This window comes from Suncus etruscus, chromosome 3 (genome assembly GCF_024139225.1).
Source record: "Suncus etruscus isolate mSunEtr1 chromosome 3, mSunEtr1.pri.cur, whole genome shotgun sequence".
Lineage (NCBI taxonomy): Eukaryota > Metazoa > Chordata > Mammalia > Eulipotyphla > Soricidae > Suncus > Suncus etruscus.
Window position 1 is genome coordinate 101,480,922 of NC_064850.1, and position 15,695 is coordinate 101,496,616.

At 34.1% G+C, this 15,695-nt stretch overlaps 1 non-coding gene across 1 annotated transcript; it reads right to left on the reverse strand.

The window, feature by feature from the left end:
- Positions 1-12,710: 12,710 nt before the first annotated feature.
- On the reverse strand, positions 12,711-12,817 carry LOC126004756 (U6 spliceosomal RNA). The gene has a single exon (XR_007494014.1). It is a non-coding gene; the product is annotated as a U6 spliceosomal RNA (small nuclear RNA).
- Positions 12,818-15,695: the final 2,878 nt, after the last annotated feature.

Sequence of the window (15,695 nt, forward strand, 5' to 3'; positions counted from 1 at the left end):
AGAAATGATATTATCCAAATATAATAAAAATAGTATTCTTTATTTTTAATAATTTTTATTGTGATCAAATTGAATTACAAGTGCTTCACAGTAATATTTAAGGTACATAGTGACAATTAACTAGAGCCATTTCTACCACCAGTGCTGTCCTCCCTTGAGCCCTGTTCCCAGAATGCATCCCATCCCTCCCTACTTTGTCCCATGGATTGCTAGTGTAATAGGTCTCTGTTGTGTATAGCTTGTTGTAGATTGAGTATCAATTCTGGTGTCCTTGACTTTGGTTTTGATGCTTAAGTCTGATCATTTTTTAAAAAATAATATTCTTTATTGCAAATTATTCTAAACTCTTTTGTTTGGTTTTGGACCACATCTAGTGATGCTCAGGGGTTACTCCTGGATCTGTGCTTAGAAATTGCTCCTGGCTTAGTTGACCGTATGGGACAAAGGGCGATCGAACCGTGATCCATCCTGGTTCAGAGAAACAGGTTGTAACACTGAGTAGTTGGGACCATGCTATGTCAGGATACCATTCATCCAGTGATGCTAAATGTGTCCCTTAAAATGTTTTTTAAATATTTGATTTTCTCTGAAATCATGGCTTTAAAATGAAATGTTGGAAAAGTAACTTTAATATCACACTAGAATGAACAAGAATAAAAACACTATCAGAAACTGGATCACAGCAAAAGAAATACTAAGAAATGGGGCTGGAGCTCAGTGATAGGGCATTTGCCTTGCACACAGCTGACTCAGGACGGATCTGTGTTGGATTCCTCTGTGTCCCACATGATCCACCAATCAAGGAGCAATTTCTGAGCACAGAGCCAAGAGTAACCCCTGAGCGTCACCAGATGTGGCCCACAAATTAAAAAAAAAAAAAAGAAAGAAAATACTAAGAAGAATTTTCATAGCAATACTGTTTACATTTAAAAAATGAAAAGGTTTATATTAATGGCACAATCTTACAGTTTATAAATTAAGGGAAAGAGAACTAAGTGATTCCCAAAATAAAATAAGAAGAAATAATAAAAAAAAATCTATCAGACGTAACAACATTGAAATCAAGAAAATAACAAAAAAAGGTCAATGAACTCAAGAGCTTAAAATATCACAAGATACATCAACACTTTGAAACTCATGAAGTAAAAACAATACCTACATTAATCAAGAGTAAAGAGATATAAATATTATAGGACATTACTGTTAATAACTTTATGCAAGTTAACTAAAGAAGCTAAACAAATTAATGGATCATTACAAATATAGTTTCTCAAATTTGTATCAGGAAGGAGTAGAAAATCTTGACAGACTAATCACTAGTAATAAAACTGAAAAAGCAATTAACAATTGTTCTTGTCTAGAATCATTCACTACTGAGTTTTACCAAACTTCGAAATACTATTTACTTCCTCCACTACAAATGTCCTTCCAATATACACAAGAAAAATAAATCCTTTAAAAGCTTCTCTGAGGCCTACAAATATCCCCAACAAAATATTAGTGAAGTGAATCCAGCAATATATCAAAAGGATAAGATAGCATTTTAAAGTGGATTTTATCCTAAGGATACAAAGATGGTTCTATATATAAAAAATAAATTAATGTAATATACCATAACAACAAAAGAAAATATCTTACAATCACCTGAGCATGGCAATTGATACAGATAAGACACTTGACATTATTTATAATAAACACTGTCAAAAAAAATAAAGAATATCAACCATAGTAAGACAAACCTTTAAAAAAGCTGAAAAGATTGTAGAGCATGTAAGGTGCTCTCCTTGCATATAGCCAACCTGGGTTTGATCCCTAGAACTACATATATTGCCCCAAGACATCCAGAGTGATCCCTGATCTCAGAGCAAGGAGTAAGCCCTGAACATATATATGTGTGGCCCAAACTCTACCCCTACAAAACTCGATACCTTTCAATATTATTTTAACAAATTAGCAGTCAATGTTATAATGCTGAATAACTGAAAGTCTCTACCCTGTGTCTTTCTTCTTAATTTTGATTCACTATAATAACATTTTGAATGTCTTTGGAATAGCGATCAGGCAAGAAAAGTTAATCAAATGAATCCACATTAGAAGAAATAATTTACTATACTTAGAAAATAATAATATACATAGAAAATTCTAAAGATTTAAAAAATCTCTTAGAAAAATAAGTATATTATCAGCAAGACTACACTACAAAATAAGACTACAACATAAAAATACAAAGCTTAGGGGCATTTTTGAAAGCAATAATTAACTAGAAGATAAATGAAAAGACAACACCATTTATAATAGTGCCCCTAAATCATCAAATACTTAGGAATCAATTTAATAAAAATATGAAAGACTTACGTGTCAAAAACTTAAAGTCACTATTAAAATAGGGGATACATAAAATGAAAAAATACATATATATTCATGGAATGAATAATGAATATAATCAAAATGACTACACTACATAAAGCATCAAAAGAATTAATGTAACCCCCATTAAAATTTCAATGACATTCTTCGGGAACCTAGACCACACTCTACTCAAGCTTTTGTGGGATTATAAAACTCCCTAATAAACCAAAGCAATTCTCAGATAAAAGATGGTAGGCATTACATTTTTTGATTTGATTATACTATAAATTTGTAGTAATAAAACTGTATGGTATCAGGATAAAGGTAAACTTGCAGAGAAAGAAAACATTTGAGATCCCAGAAACTAATCCTTAGATTTATGAACAGTTAGCCTATGACAAATAAGCTAGATACACAAGGTGAAGCAAATCAAGTGATATCAGCAAATGCTACTGTGAAAACTAAAAAGCCACATGTAAAAATGAAATGGGAGCCATACCACCCACCACTCACAAAGATTAACTCTAAATGGATTAAGGACTAATGGATTAAACTGGAATCTATAAAATACATCAAAGAAATCAGTTGAGATAGATTATGAGATGTTAAGGCACCTTTTCTCCAGGCAACTGACCCTACTTGGAATTCTAGCAATGCAGAGTTGGCCCCTCCTAACTACAGGAAAAGTCCCTATACACAGAGTCAGAAATGAACTGAGAGTAAAAATAAGGCCTGTGTATGAGTGTGGTTTCAATGCCCCATTTCTCTCCAAGAAGAAAATATACTCTCCAAAAAGTAGATTCAGAGGTGTCTTTAGCAATAAGTTCTAGAGAACAACCAAAAAAAGAAAAGAAAAACAACAGAAAATAAGGAAAGGGCCGGGTGGTGGTGCTAGAGGTAAGATGCCTGCCTTGCCTGCACTAGCCTTGGAAGAACCGTGGTTCGATTCCCTGGCGTTCCATATGGTCCCCTAAGCCAGGAGTGACTTCTGAGCGCATAGCCAGGAGTAACCCCTGAGCGTTACCGGGTGTGGCTTAAAAACCAAAAAAAAAAAAAAAAAAAAAAAAAAAAAAAAGAAGGAAAAATAAATGGTACTATATTAAATTTATAAAAGCTAAAATAAAAGGGCCCGAGAGATAGCATGGAGGCAAGGCGTTTGCCTTTCATCCGGAAGGCCGGAAGTTCAAATCCTGGCATCCACCGAGCCTGCCAGGAGCGATTTCTGAGCACAGAGCCAGAAGTAACCCCTGAGCGCTGCAGGGTGTAACCCAAACACACACACACACAAACACACACACAAACACACACACACACACACACACAAACTAAAATAAAAAGTCGACCTATTTAATGGAAGAAAATATTTGCACACAATACATAAAGATTAATTTCACAAGATTTATAAAGCACCCACACAACTCAAGGACTAAAATATCCAATTATTTCACCCCAAATGAAGAAGAAATCAACAGGCACTTCCACAGAGAAGATATAGGAATGGCAATTAATTAGATTAATGAAAATAATAACAACAATAATATATCTTCTTACTTATCAAAAACAGACACCATATATAGGGCACTTGTCATATAGTGATTTGGCAAGGACAGAACTCATATTCAGTATTGGTAGGGATTATGTCTCTTCACCTCCCATGAGATATCATCAAAAGCCTAAGAATAGAATCTCCAATTACTAAAAAATTTTCTTTCATGACATCTACCACCAATATATAGAGAATATTTAAATTATTGTTTATTACAGTAGTTAGCAAAACAGTCATAGTGTAGAAATCATCCAAATGTCTACAATAGATTAATAGACTAAGAAGTTTTAGTATTTAGATAATAAATAATATACAGCTAAAGAGCAAATAAAATCATTTTATTTTCTAAAAGATGGATGGAATTGGAGGGTAGTGTACTGAAAAGAATATGTCAGGGAACAATTGCAAATACAGGATGATATCACTCATACTTGAAACAGAGACAAAACAGAAGGATAGCAATGCTGGGCAGTGATAAACTCTGCATTGAAATGTAAATTACTTATCAATTAGTACAGGGGAAAACTAGAGGAGATATAGGGAGAATGTTGTAGTGTCCAGTTAGTTTGGAGTTTCTGAGTTGTAGTAATTTTTTATATGACTTTTACAGCCAAATGGAGGAAGAAACTGCTAATTAATAACGTTTAAGAAAAGACTGCCTATCCTTGAAGTAGACCAAAGAGATAAAAAGAGTGAAAAAGTAAGAGCTCTTTGGAGAGGATGAAGTAGCTCTGAAGCAGACCAAAGGCAGAGAGGCTAAATCCTTTACGACATCCAAAATCTCTTTGGAAAGGAGTTAAGGAAGAATCGCCTAGAGATAAAATTCCTCCAAAGCCTCACACAGAGTAGTTTGGATCCCTCAAGAAAGGAAAAGATGAAATTTTGTTCTTGAGTACTCTCAATTAGTGAGATTAAGAAGACCTTGGACCATAATATTGGGAGGGTTTCCTGTGACAATGCCTCGGGCTAGGTCTGGCCATCTAAGAAGCTGCCATAGGTGCTCCCACCTAGGGTTTACAGTAGAATTGGCTGTGTCTGGTAATGTGTGTGTGAGTGGTGGTGGTGGTGGTGGTGGTGTGTGTGTGTGTGTGTGTGTGTGTGTGTGTGTGTGTGTGTGTGTGTGTGTGTGCGCAAAATTCAAGATGAGCTATGTGTTGACACATCCTTAATTTAAGAGTTCCCATCTCCCTTCCAACAGGTCAAGTGGGTTTTCGTGGTAGTTTTTTTTATCACACTTGATAAGGGCCAACATACTGCTATTCCCCTGAAGTCAGTCCTTATGACTTATGGTATGATCTATTCTATTTCTTCAGATCTAACTGGCCCTTTCGGTGGGGTGGGGACTGCCTGATTTTCCCCCAGCCAACCTTATATATTCATTTTTATTCTTGACCACTTCATTCTTGTCATCTTTTTAAGTTTCTTTCAATAAAAATTATATATTGCTCTACTGTTTAACTTCCTCCTGAAATTCACTTAGGTATGGGAAAGTATACATTTATGGATGGGAAATACATTTATGCATTGTCCCAGAACGCCTGTGCTGAAGTTAGGACTGATTTTCCTCTCCTTCTAAGAATAATTCCTGTGGCTGGAGCATTAGCAAAGTAGTAGGACGCTTGCCTTGTACTCCACAGACCAGGGTTTGATTCCCAGCATTCCATATGGTCTCCTGAGCCTACCAGGAATAATTTTTGAGCACAGAAACAGGAGTAACCCCCGAGTTCCACCGGTGTGGCCCGAAATATATTTAAAAAAATCATGAAAAGAGCACTCCAGCTAGAGTCCATGGCTCCTGAGAAATCAGGTGACAATAATCTTATCCCATGCAATACAGAGCAAGTGGACTCCAGGAACATTTAATGGTTGACTCTATGAGATGGGCTTGAAGCCCTATACCATGTAGTAGATGGTCATGGCTGACATTACTAGTACTGATCCAACACAGGCATTTCCCTGGTTCAGGAGACCCAAGGAAGAACAGAGAGTTTGATGAATTCTTTTCTTATATCCACCTCTTTCAACTTTACAGAATTACCAGCACCAAAAAGAAAACTACCCATTGTTAACAATATTCTGAAAATCAAATGAAAAAAAAAATCACCTTTGTGGACAGTGCCAAGCAGATATAGGCATAACTGGTTAAATTAAAATTTCATTGTGATGTGCATGAAATTCTGTTTAGTGTCAATCGTTTGAGTAAACTTTTCAATTTGAATACAATGAGTTGTACAGTAAAGTGGTCAGGATGTCTTGCTTCTTAACAGAAAGTTGGTATGGGAAGTGAGCTACAATTCTGTGAAACACCATTAGGCTTTGAAAATTGTGATTCAATTTACTTTGACTAGCTACATAACTTTGGCAAAGTCATTTAATTTTCTGGACTTCAGTTTTCTTAATTTTTATAAAATAAGTACACCTCCGGCTTGTTGTGAACATTAACACATCATAAAGTAACAATGATAAGCATGTTATGGAATATGTTTTAGGCATTTAAGAGTTTTTATACCTTATCTTTTTCTTACAGAAAAAGTATTTATATTTTGTAGTTGACAGGAGACAATTTGCAATGAGTAGGAAATTTTGTCTAAAGTCACCATGCAAGTTAATTCAAATTTGAATTATATCTAAGTCCACAACCTCTGGTTTTAAGTCATTCATCAATAATTTTGGCATTAGAATTAAAATTTGATAAGGAGCATGGATTTGTTAAGTATGGACTATTTTATTAACCTTCTTCCACCTTTAACTCACTTTATGTCTGGAATAAAAAGGAAATAAGTTTCCTGTAATTGTTAGAACAAAACAGATCTCAGGGTAAAATCAGATTTAATCTAAAAGTCTATATGATCTCCTGAACACTATAAGTGCTACACTAAGCACTGAGTATCAAGCATTGCTTTGACTCAAAAATAAACCACTAAAATTATATTTAAATATTTTTGAGTAAACAACAAATTGTAAACTTTTTCTAAACTTAGTTAATATTTGTGTATAAGTATATATGTTTGTGTGTGTCTGTGTATTTTTTATGGGTCTCATTTGTGGATGCTCAGGCTTTATTTTAAATTTGATTGTGGATATTCTCAACAGTGCTGAGATGATGATCAGAGGATTTTACAGGGCCGGAGATCAAATGTGGGCCTCCAACATTCTTTTTTTTTTTTTTGGTTTTTGGGCCACACCCATTTGACGCTCAGGGTTATTCCTGGCTATGCGCTCAGAAATCGCCCCTAGCTTGGGGGGACCATATGGGACACTGGGGGATCAAACCGCGGTCTGTCCTACGCTAGCGCTTGCAAGGCAGACACCTTACCTCTAGTGCCACCTTCCCGGCCCCGGGCCTCCAACATTCAAAGCTAATGTTGCAGTCCTGAGCTACCTTTCTTGTTTGGAGCACTCTTTTAATCACACACAATGATGAATAAGTAAATGAGTAAATTCATGCATCAACTACATTTTTCAGCCTAATGAAAACCATTTGGCTTAGTTTTTTTTTTACATTTATTAGTTATAAGAAAGCTCCTCTGTGATTTAAAAATAAAAAATATAACTGGGTGTGGAACACTGTTAAGAACTAGAGAAAATAAAGAATTTGACTGTAGCCACAATAATTGTCTATCCTATGTAGGTCCTCATATTGTATAGTTAATCATTTGAAAACTTCATATTCAAACAAAATAAGATAAAGTTAAATATATTTGCGTGAACTTCAAATTCATCTCACAGGGCTGAGATCTAATAGAGCAGTTAGGGCATTTGCTTTGCATGCAGTCAACCCAGGCTTGATCTCCAGAACATAGACTTATTCCCCAAGCAATCTCTGAGTGCAAACCTAGGCTGAATATATTTTTAAATATATTTCTGGAAGCAATTCTAAGATTATTTTCCATGGTCTTTAAAGCATATAACTTTGTTTTATTGTATTATACAACAACTAACTTGTTTTTACATATTTAGTTGCACATTACAGAATGCATCTAATGAACAGATGGTATTACAAAATAGGCAATTACAAAATACTTGACTCTATTCCTTCATTTAAATTCTAAAGATGTCTTGTGATTGACCAGAGCATGTCTTTCGATGGATGTGTCTTTGTAAAATTAAGCATTGACATTTTTTTGGTTGCCATTTTATATTTGTTTTGTTGTAACACCAGAAGTGGCTCCCTCAAGTGAAAAGTATAAAATTGCTGTATCCTCTAAAGATAAAAAGGAAATTACTTGTAGCATGAAGTGTGGAAGTTACTTTTTATCAAGATGTAATCCAAGAAGTCAGTGGGGATATCTCTTTCTTAACTTTTGCTATTGAAACAAAACAACATAACAGAGACCTGCATTTATATGTAACTCTATAATGAGTACAATGAGACTGGGCTGTAGGTTTCCAAAACCACCCTTGAAAAGTAACCTTTTTTCATTCCTAGCAGAAACAAAAATAATAAGTAATTTGCTCTATCAGTATTGCATATTTTTTCCTGTTAGTTTGGTTAGGTTTGGTTGGGGATGAAGAAGCATCTGTGAAATTCAGGAGATAGTATATTACTGGCTCTGAACTCAGGGAACATTCAGCGTAAGCTCAGAGATCAGAACTCAGGAATATTATGGATCAAACCAGATTGACTATATGGAAAGCAAACACCCAACCCACTGTATTATCACTCTATCCCCTATATATATATTTAAAAGACTGATAATGATCTATATTTAGTAAATTTAGCTAAAATGTGATAACATCTATGACTTGCTATATTTAAATAGTATGCTTTATTTAAATAAACTTTCATATTTAACAACTTATTTTTACACTTCTTATTTCACAATGTAGTTAATGTTCCTAAAACTGACATATTTAGAGAAGATTGTATGATTGTTTTCATGTTATTTGAAAATAGATCAAAGGATAGTAGATCTTGAATAAAGGTCAAATTAATATATTTTCTCTTTGGAAATAATGGTTCAATTACATGACCATCTATATAATTTATAGTACATATATTTATTTTAGATTTTTCTTTAGTTTTAAGCATCTATGAATATAGTTTAGTTCAAGAATATGTATGAATAGAATTTGGGACATAAACTATTCTAACCCAATACCATTTCCAATGTTAACTTTCTTCCATCAATGGCTTCAGGTACCCTCTTACCCTCCACACTTAATAAGTCCCTATGCCAGGAATTTTTACCTATACAGGGAATTTTGGATTTTGGAATTATTTAAAATAACTAAATTTTCTTGCTTTACATTGTACATATTTAATGCAATCTCTCTAAAGATACCCATGGCATTATTCAAGGAAGAGGATCAAACACTTCTAAAATTCATTTGGAACAATAAACACCCAAGAATAGCTAAAGAAATCCTTGAGGAAAGGAATATGGGAGGTATTACTTTCCTTAATTTAAAACTGTACTACAAAGCAATAGTTATCAAAACAGCATGATAATGGAATAAAGATATATCCTCAGATCAGGGGAATAGGCTTGAGAATTCAGAGAATATTCCCCAGACATACAATCACTTAATTTTTGATAAAGGGGCAAGAAATCCTAATTGGAGCAAAGAAAGCCTCTTCAAAAAGTGGTGTTGGTACAACTGGTTAGCCACTTGCAAAAGAGCAAACTCAGAGCCCTAGCTAACTCCATGTAAGAAGGTACAATCCAAATGGATTAAAGACCTTGACATCAAACCTGAAACCATAAGGTATATAGAATAAAAGGTAGGTAAAACACTTCATGACATTGAGACTAAAGGCATCTTTAAGCAGAAAACAGCACTCTTCAAACAAGTGGAAGCAGAGATTAACAGATGGGAATATATTAAGCTGAGAAGCTTCGTACCTCAAAGGAAATAGTGCTCAAGATTTAAGAGCCGCCCACTGAGTGGGAGAAACTATTCACTCAATACCCATCAGATAAGGGGCTAATATCCAAAACATACAAGGCACTGACAGAATCTTACAAGAAAAAAAACATCTAATCCCATTAAAAAATGGGGAGAAGAAATAAACAAATACTTTGTCAAAGAAGAAATACAAATGGCAAAAAGGCACATGACAAAAAGGCTCCACATCACAAATCATCAGGGAAATGCAAATCAAAACAACTATGAGGTACCATGTCACACCACAGAGATTGGCGAACATCAAAAAAGAATGAGAACAAGCAGTGCTGGTGGGATGTGAAGAGAAAGAATATCTTATTAACTGCTGGTGGGAATGCTGTCTACTCCAATCTTTATGGAAAACAATATGAAGATTTCTTCAAAAATTGAAAATTGAACTCACATACTATCCAGCTATACCACTCCTAGGGTTTTACACAAATATACAAAACAAAAATCCCTTCCTCACACCTAAATTCATTGCGGTGCTATTTACAATAGCCAGACTCTGGAAACAACCAAGATGCCCTTCAATAGATGAATGCTAAAGATAGAGATATCTTTTATTGGTAGAGATAAAGTAATGAAATTTTCCTATACATGGATGTACATGGAATCTATTATGCGTGTGAAATAAGTCAGAGAAAGAGAGATAGACACAAAATAGTCTCATCTATGGGTTTTAAGAAAAATAAAAGACATTTTTTCAATAATTCACAGTGACAAAAAGATGAAACTGGAAGGTCCAGCTCGCAATATGAAGCTCACCACAAAGAATGGTGAGTACAGTTAGAAAAATAACTACACTGAAAACGATCATAACAATGTGAATGAATGAGGAAAATAGAAAGCCTGTTTCAAGTACAGGCAGGGGTAGCAGTGGAGAGGAGGGAGATTTGAGACATTGGTGATGGGAATGATGCACTGGTGAAGGGGGTGTTCTTTACATGATTGAAATCCAACTACAATTATATTTATAATCAAGGTATTTAAATAAAGATACTTAAATATTTTTTCTTGCTTTAGTTTGGCCTGTTCAGATTTGCTATTTTCCTTTAGTTTTGCTGGGATATATAAACTAAGGATCTATTCATTGCTTCTTGGTTCTCTAAGTTCTTTAATTTGCATATAGTTATGTACAGGATTCATACACTGACCTCATAACATCACCACAGCTAGGTCTTGAAGAGAAGCACTCAGTTTTCTCTGGCCCATGCTACCTCTGGCACAGAATGGCTGAGACCTCTGGCACTTCTGCTATTACATGGTAGCATTGTTCCTCACACATCACTCAGTCCATCTCACTTATATTGTAACCACTGGTTATTTCTTCATATTACTTTTCCAGCAGCTGTTTAACCAAATTTATAAACTCTATATTGGGTTAGAAATCTACAGATGTTGCCTCGGGTTTTTTTGTTTTGTTTTGTTTTGTTTTGTTTGTGTTTTGGGCCACACCCATTTGAAACTCAGGAGTTACTCATGGCTATGCTCTCAGAAATTACTCCTGGCTTAAGGGGACCATATGGGACTCTGGAGGATTGAGTCTCAGTCCATCCTAGGCTAGGGCTTGCAAGGCAGACACCTTACCTCCAGTGCCACCATTCCGGCCCCTAGAAATCTACAGCCTTTGATTAATCTCAGTCTACTCTCAATAGTTCCTGGTATTCAAACATGGTACTTATCCTTATGAGTAATTTGAGAGGGCTAAAAAGAAATAGAAGGATAAACAGCAGTCAGTTATGTTGACCAGAGTATTGAAACTCCACTAAATCTTTTACATCTAGTGCTCTATTGCTATTACCCATGAAAAACTGAGAACAATATGAAATCCAAAGAAATCAACTTCTAGAGCACAGGGCAGAAGACCATGGAAGTACTCATGTTCATAAAAAAGACCACAGAAATACTCATATTCATATAACCTTGATGCCATTTAGGAGAACTTTAGAGCAGATACATTTGCCAACATTTTTTTTGGCTTAGCCTTTAGATATCTAATTTGTGTGGGAAATCACTTAGTATTTATCTCATTGACAGATTAGATTTTATCAATTGTATCAAGCTCTTGTTTGCCTTAGAATTTTTCCTCCCTAAAATCCAAATAACATCAAGAAAGGAAGAGAATGCAAAATTGAAGTTTTTTTCTTTGCATTGTCATTACGTATGTAATTGACTTTTTGTTTATTTGGGTTCTATTCCTGCCCATACTTGGTCTCCAGAGCCCTGCCAACTATCTTATTACTGAATTGTTTGAGTGAAATCACTTAGTTTAATTTGTGATGTAATGATACTGTAAAATGCATTATTGGAATGAATTTCTAGCAAATTGTGCTTATAAATAGCATAATATTATTTATTGAAAGATAAAACCTCTCATTCACTCAAAAGAGAATAAATGACATAAATTGTCAGAGAATACAAATTATGTATTTTTCTTCAACATTATATATAAAGATAACATATGAAGAAGCATATGAATGAGAATAATAATGTATACTAAGCACCTTATTTTTTAAGTTATTATACTTTTTGTTTTATGTACAATAATGTGATCATTTAGGTTTTTTATATACTTAGCTACCATACCTCATCACCAACAAAGAGATCAAGACTACTCACAGAATTGTTAGTTCAATGAGGGTGTGTTTAGAGTTAGGGATCAGGTCTTATGCAAGCAAGGTATGGATTTTATGATAGAAACAAATCCCCACCCATACTTCTAACTTTTTTTCTTTTCTAATTCTACTATACAAAAATGTCACATATTAAACTGGTACAAATAAGATTTCCATGATATATGTATAAATTTTTATAAATTGACAGGTATATTTTGTTTTCATATTATGTGTTTTATAGGGAAGTTGACATTCTCAAAGGAGATATTTAGGACATGCATTAATTAATAAAGTGTTACCTTTTTTTTTTAAATATGGAATGCTTCACAAATTTTTGTGTCATTCTTTCCCGGGGGCCATACTAATCTTCTCTGTATCATTCCAATTTTAGTATATATGCTGCCGAAGCGAGCACAAAGTGTTACCTTTCTAAAGGCACATGTTTTGCGCTATACATTTTTGTGTTAAGTTTCATAAATATTTTTGTCAAATTTAAGCAAGTTAATGTGGCTTTCAAATGATTAGCTAATAAAAAGTTTTAACAATACATATTGGAAGCTGAAAACAAGAAAACCTAAGAAAATAATCTAAATAAAGCTATGTGGGGAGTGAGTGAACAAAATGGTTGCAAAATACAAACTGTTTATATAGCAGATGTAGCACATAAACAATTTTAATAGTTGTAGCCTCATTAAAAGTCTAAATCTTAAGTAGTTGCAGAAGTGATGGAGCTATGGGCTGTACATAGATATTGGCAAAAAAAAATTGTGTCGCTGTCAGTGTATTTCTATTTGTGTGTGCCCTTTTTTGCTTATTAATATCTTTATTTAAGCACCATCTTTATAAACATGTCTGTAATTGGGATTTAGTCATAAAGATGTACAAACCCCTTCACCAGTGCGGCCTTCGCACCACCAATGCCTCCATCTCCCCTTTTCACTGCCTGCCTGTGTTCCAGTCAGGCATTCTATTGTCACTACGATTATCATGATAGTTGTTGGTGTAGTTATTTCTCTAACTGCACTCACCAATCTTCATATCATGGGCTGTTCTTTCAAATTTCATCTCTATTGACTCGGTATTACTAACATGCTGTGTTTTATTATACTTAAATCTCATAGACAAGTGATACTATTCTGTGTCTATCTATCTTTCTCTGATTCATTTCACTCAGCACAATAGTTTCCATGTCCATCCATGTAGAGAAAAATTTCATGGCTTCATTTTTCCTGACAGGTGTTTAATATTTCATTGTGTATATGGACCATATTTTCTTTACCCACTTGTCTGTTGTCAGGCATCTGTGTTGTTTTCAGATTCTAGCTATTGTAAATAGATATACAAAAAATTTAGGCATACAGAAACAGGAAATTGAGCTTCCATATGATCCAGTTCTATTACTTCTAGGTATATACTCTAGGAACACAAAAACACAATACAACAACACTAATCAAAAGTAGCAAAATGTTTTATCTTTCACATTTATATGTTGAAATTTAATCACCAGTGTGACAATATTTGAATGTAGTACCTTAAAGAAATGATTGAATTATATAGATAAAATGTTTAAGTAAAAAATTAGATTGAGATCACAGAGTGTTTTCTTACTCTTTCCATTATGTGAAGACAAGTAAAATGTTTATCAATGAACCTAAAAGTGGGCTTTTCATAAGAATATGAATTTTCTGGTGTGAAAATAATTGTGAAAAACAAACTACTGTTGACTATAAACTACCTAGTCTATTGCAAAGTTTTTCATTGGATGAACAGAATAAAGCATGGGGTGAGAAGGGAAGAAAATATGCGATAGCTTTTAGAGTTATAGAATATATGAGAAGTTAAAATTAATCTTTTAATGCATTGTTTTAAAAATTATTTATTTTAGATTTAAAGTTATTATAAGTAATACTTTTAAAGATATATGGCAATTCTTAATTTTTAAGAGAAGATTAATTGTAGATATAACTTTTTTTTTTGTTTTTTTGTTTGTTTGTTTTTGGGCCACACCCAGCGGTGCTCAGGGGTTACTCCTGGCTGTCTGCTCAGAAATAGCTCCTGGCAGGCACGGGGGACCATATGGGACACCGGGATTCGAACCAACCACCTTTGGTCCTGGATCGGCTGCTTGCAAGGCAAACACCGCTGTGCTATATCTCCGGGCCCGTAGATATAACTTTGTAAAGTGCTAAGGAGGATATGTCAAAAAAAAGATGTTGAACAGCCAATGAAAACTTATTTTAAGATGATTAAAACAAAGAAATTGAACTCAATTCTTTATAGGCAGTTTTTAAGCACTGGTGAGCTAGTATAAAAAAAAACAGGACATTAGTGGGGCTATGGTCAATTTGTTCGGGTCATCGAATTACTGATTAGTGGCTACTGTTTGCTAATTGGCACTTAAAATTAAGGATTGCCTTTCCTATAGTGTCAAAGAGGGCCCATTTTCTTAATGATCACTTGATCATCACTTTAAAAAAAAGCTTCTTAGTCCTTGAGAGAGACATTCCTGGAGTTTAAAACTGTCAAGAATCTAGAACAAGATTCATAATTCAATGAGGCATTTTTCCCTGACCCTTCTTAATTAATGAAATTTCAAAGTTAAAATAATAAAATGCAACTGGAATAGTATTTGTATTTCATTAGTTAAAATTGTGAAGTAATAGCAAGGAAGAGTAAATTGCATAAAATATTTTGTTTCTAAACTAAATTTTGGAGCATCTTTTTATTATTAATATCATGACTTTTCATGTTAATATTAACATAAGTACACTTCTCTAATTGATTACACATCACATTTTATAAACCAGTATAAATGTGTATAGTTCTGTTTTAATTTGTTTGAATTTATTATAGTTGTGTGTAGTTTCAAAATGATTATAGATCAAATGTACCAACTTATTTTAGAAGGAATTTTATGAAAATTAAAATATGTTAGAGATGGGGCCAGCAAGGTGGCGCTAGAGGTAAGGTGTCTGCCTTGCAAGTGCTAGCCAAGGAAGGACAGCGGTTCGATCCCCTGGCGTCCCATATGGTGCCCCCAAGCCAAGGGCAATTTCTGAGCGCTTAGCCAGGAGTAACCCCCTGGGTGTGGCCTGAAAAACCAAAAATAAAATGTTAGAGATGCCTAGAATTCTTTAAGAACTCTCATAAAAATGCCTATTATGTGTCATGCAATCTAGTTCAGCAATCTTGAAATATTCTGATACCATTTGAGTTTAATTTTAAAGAATTCTAGTAACTAAAACAAATTTATTATTATAAGTGTTACAACCCCCCTTTATATAACAAATTTA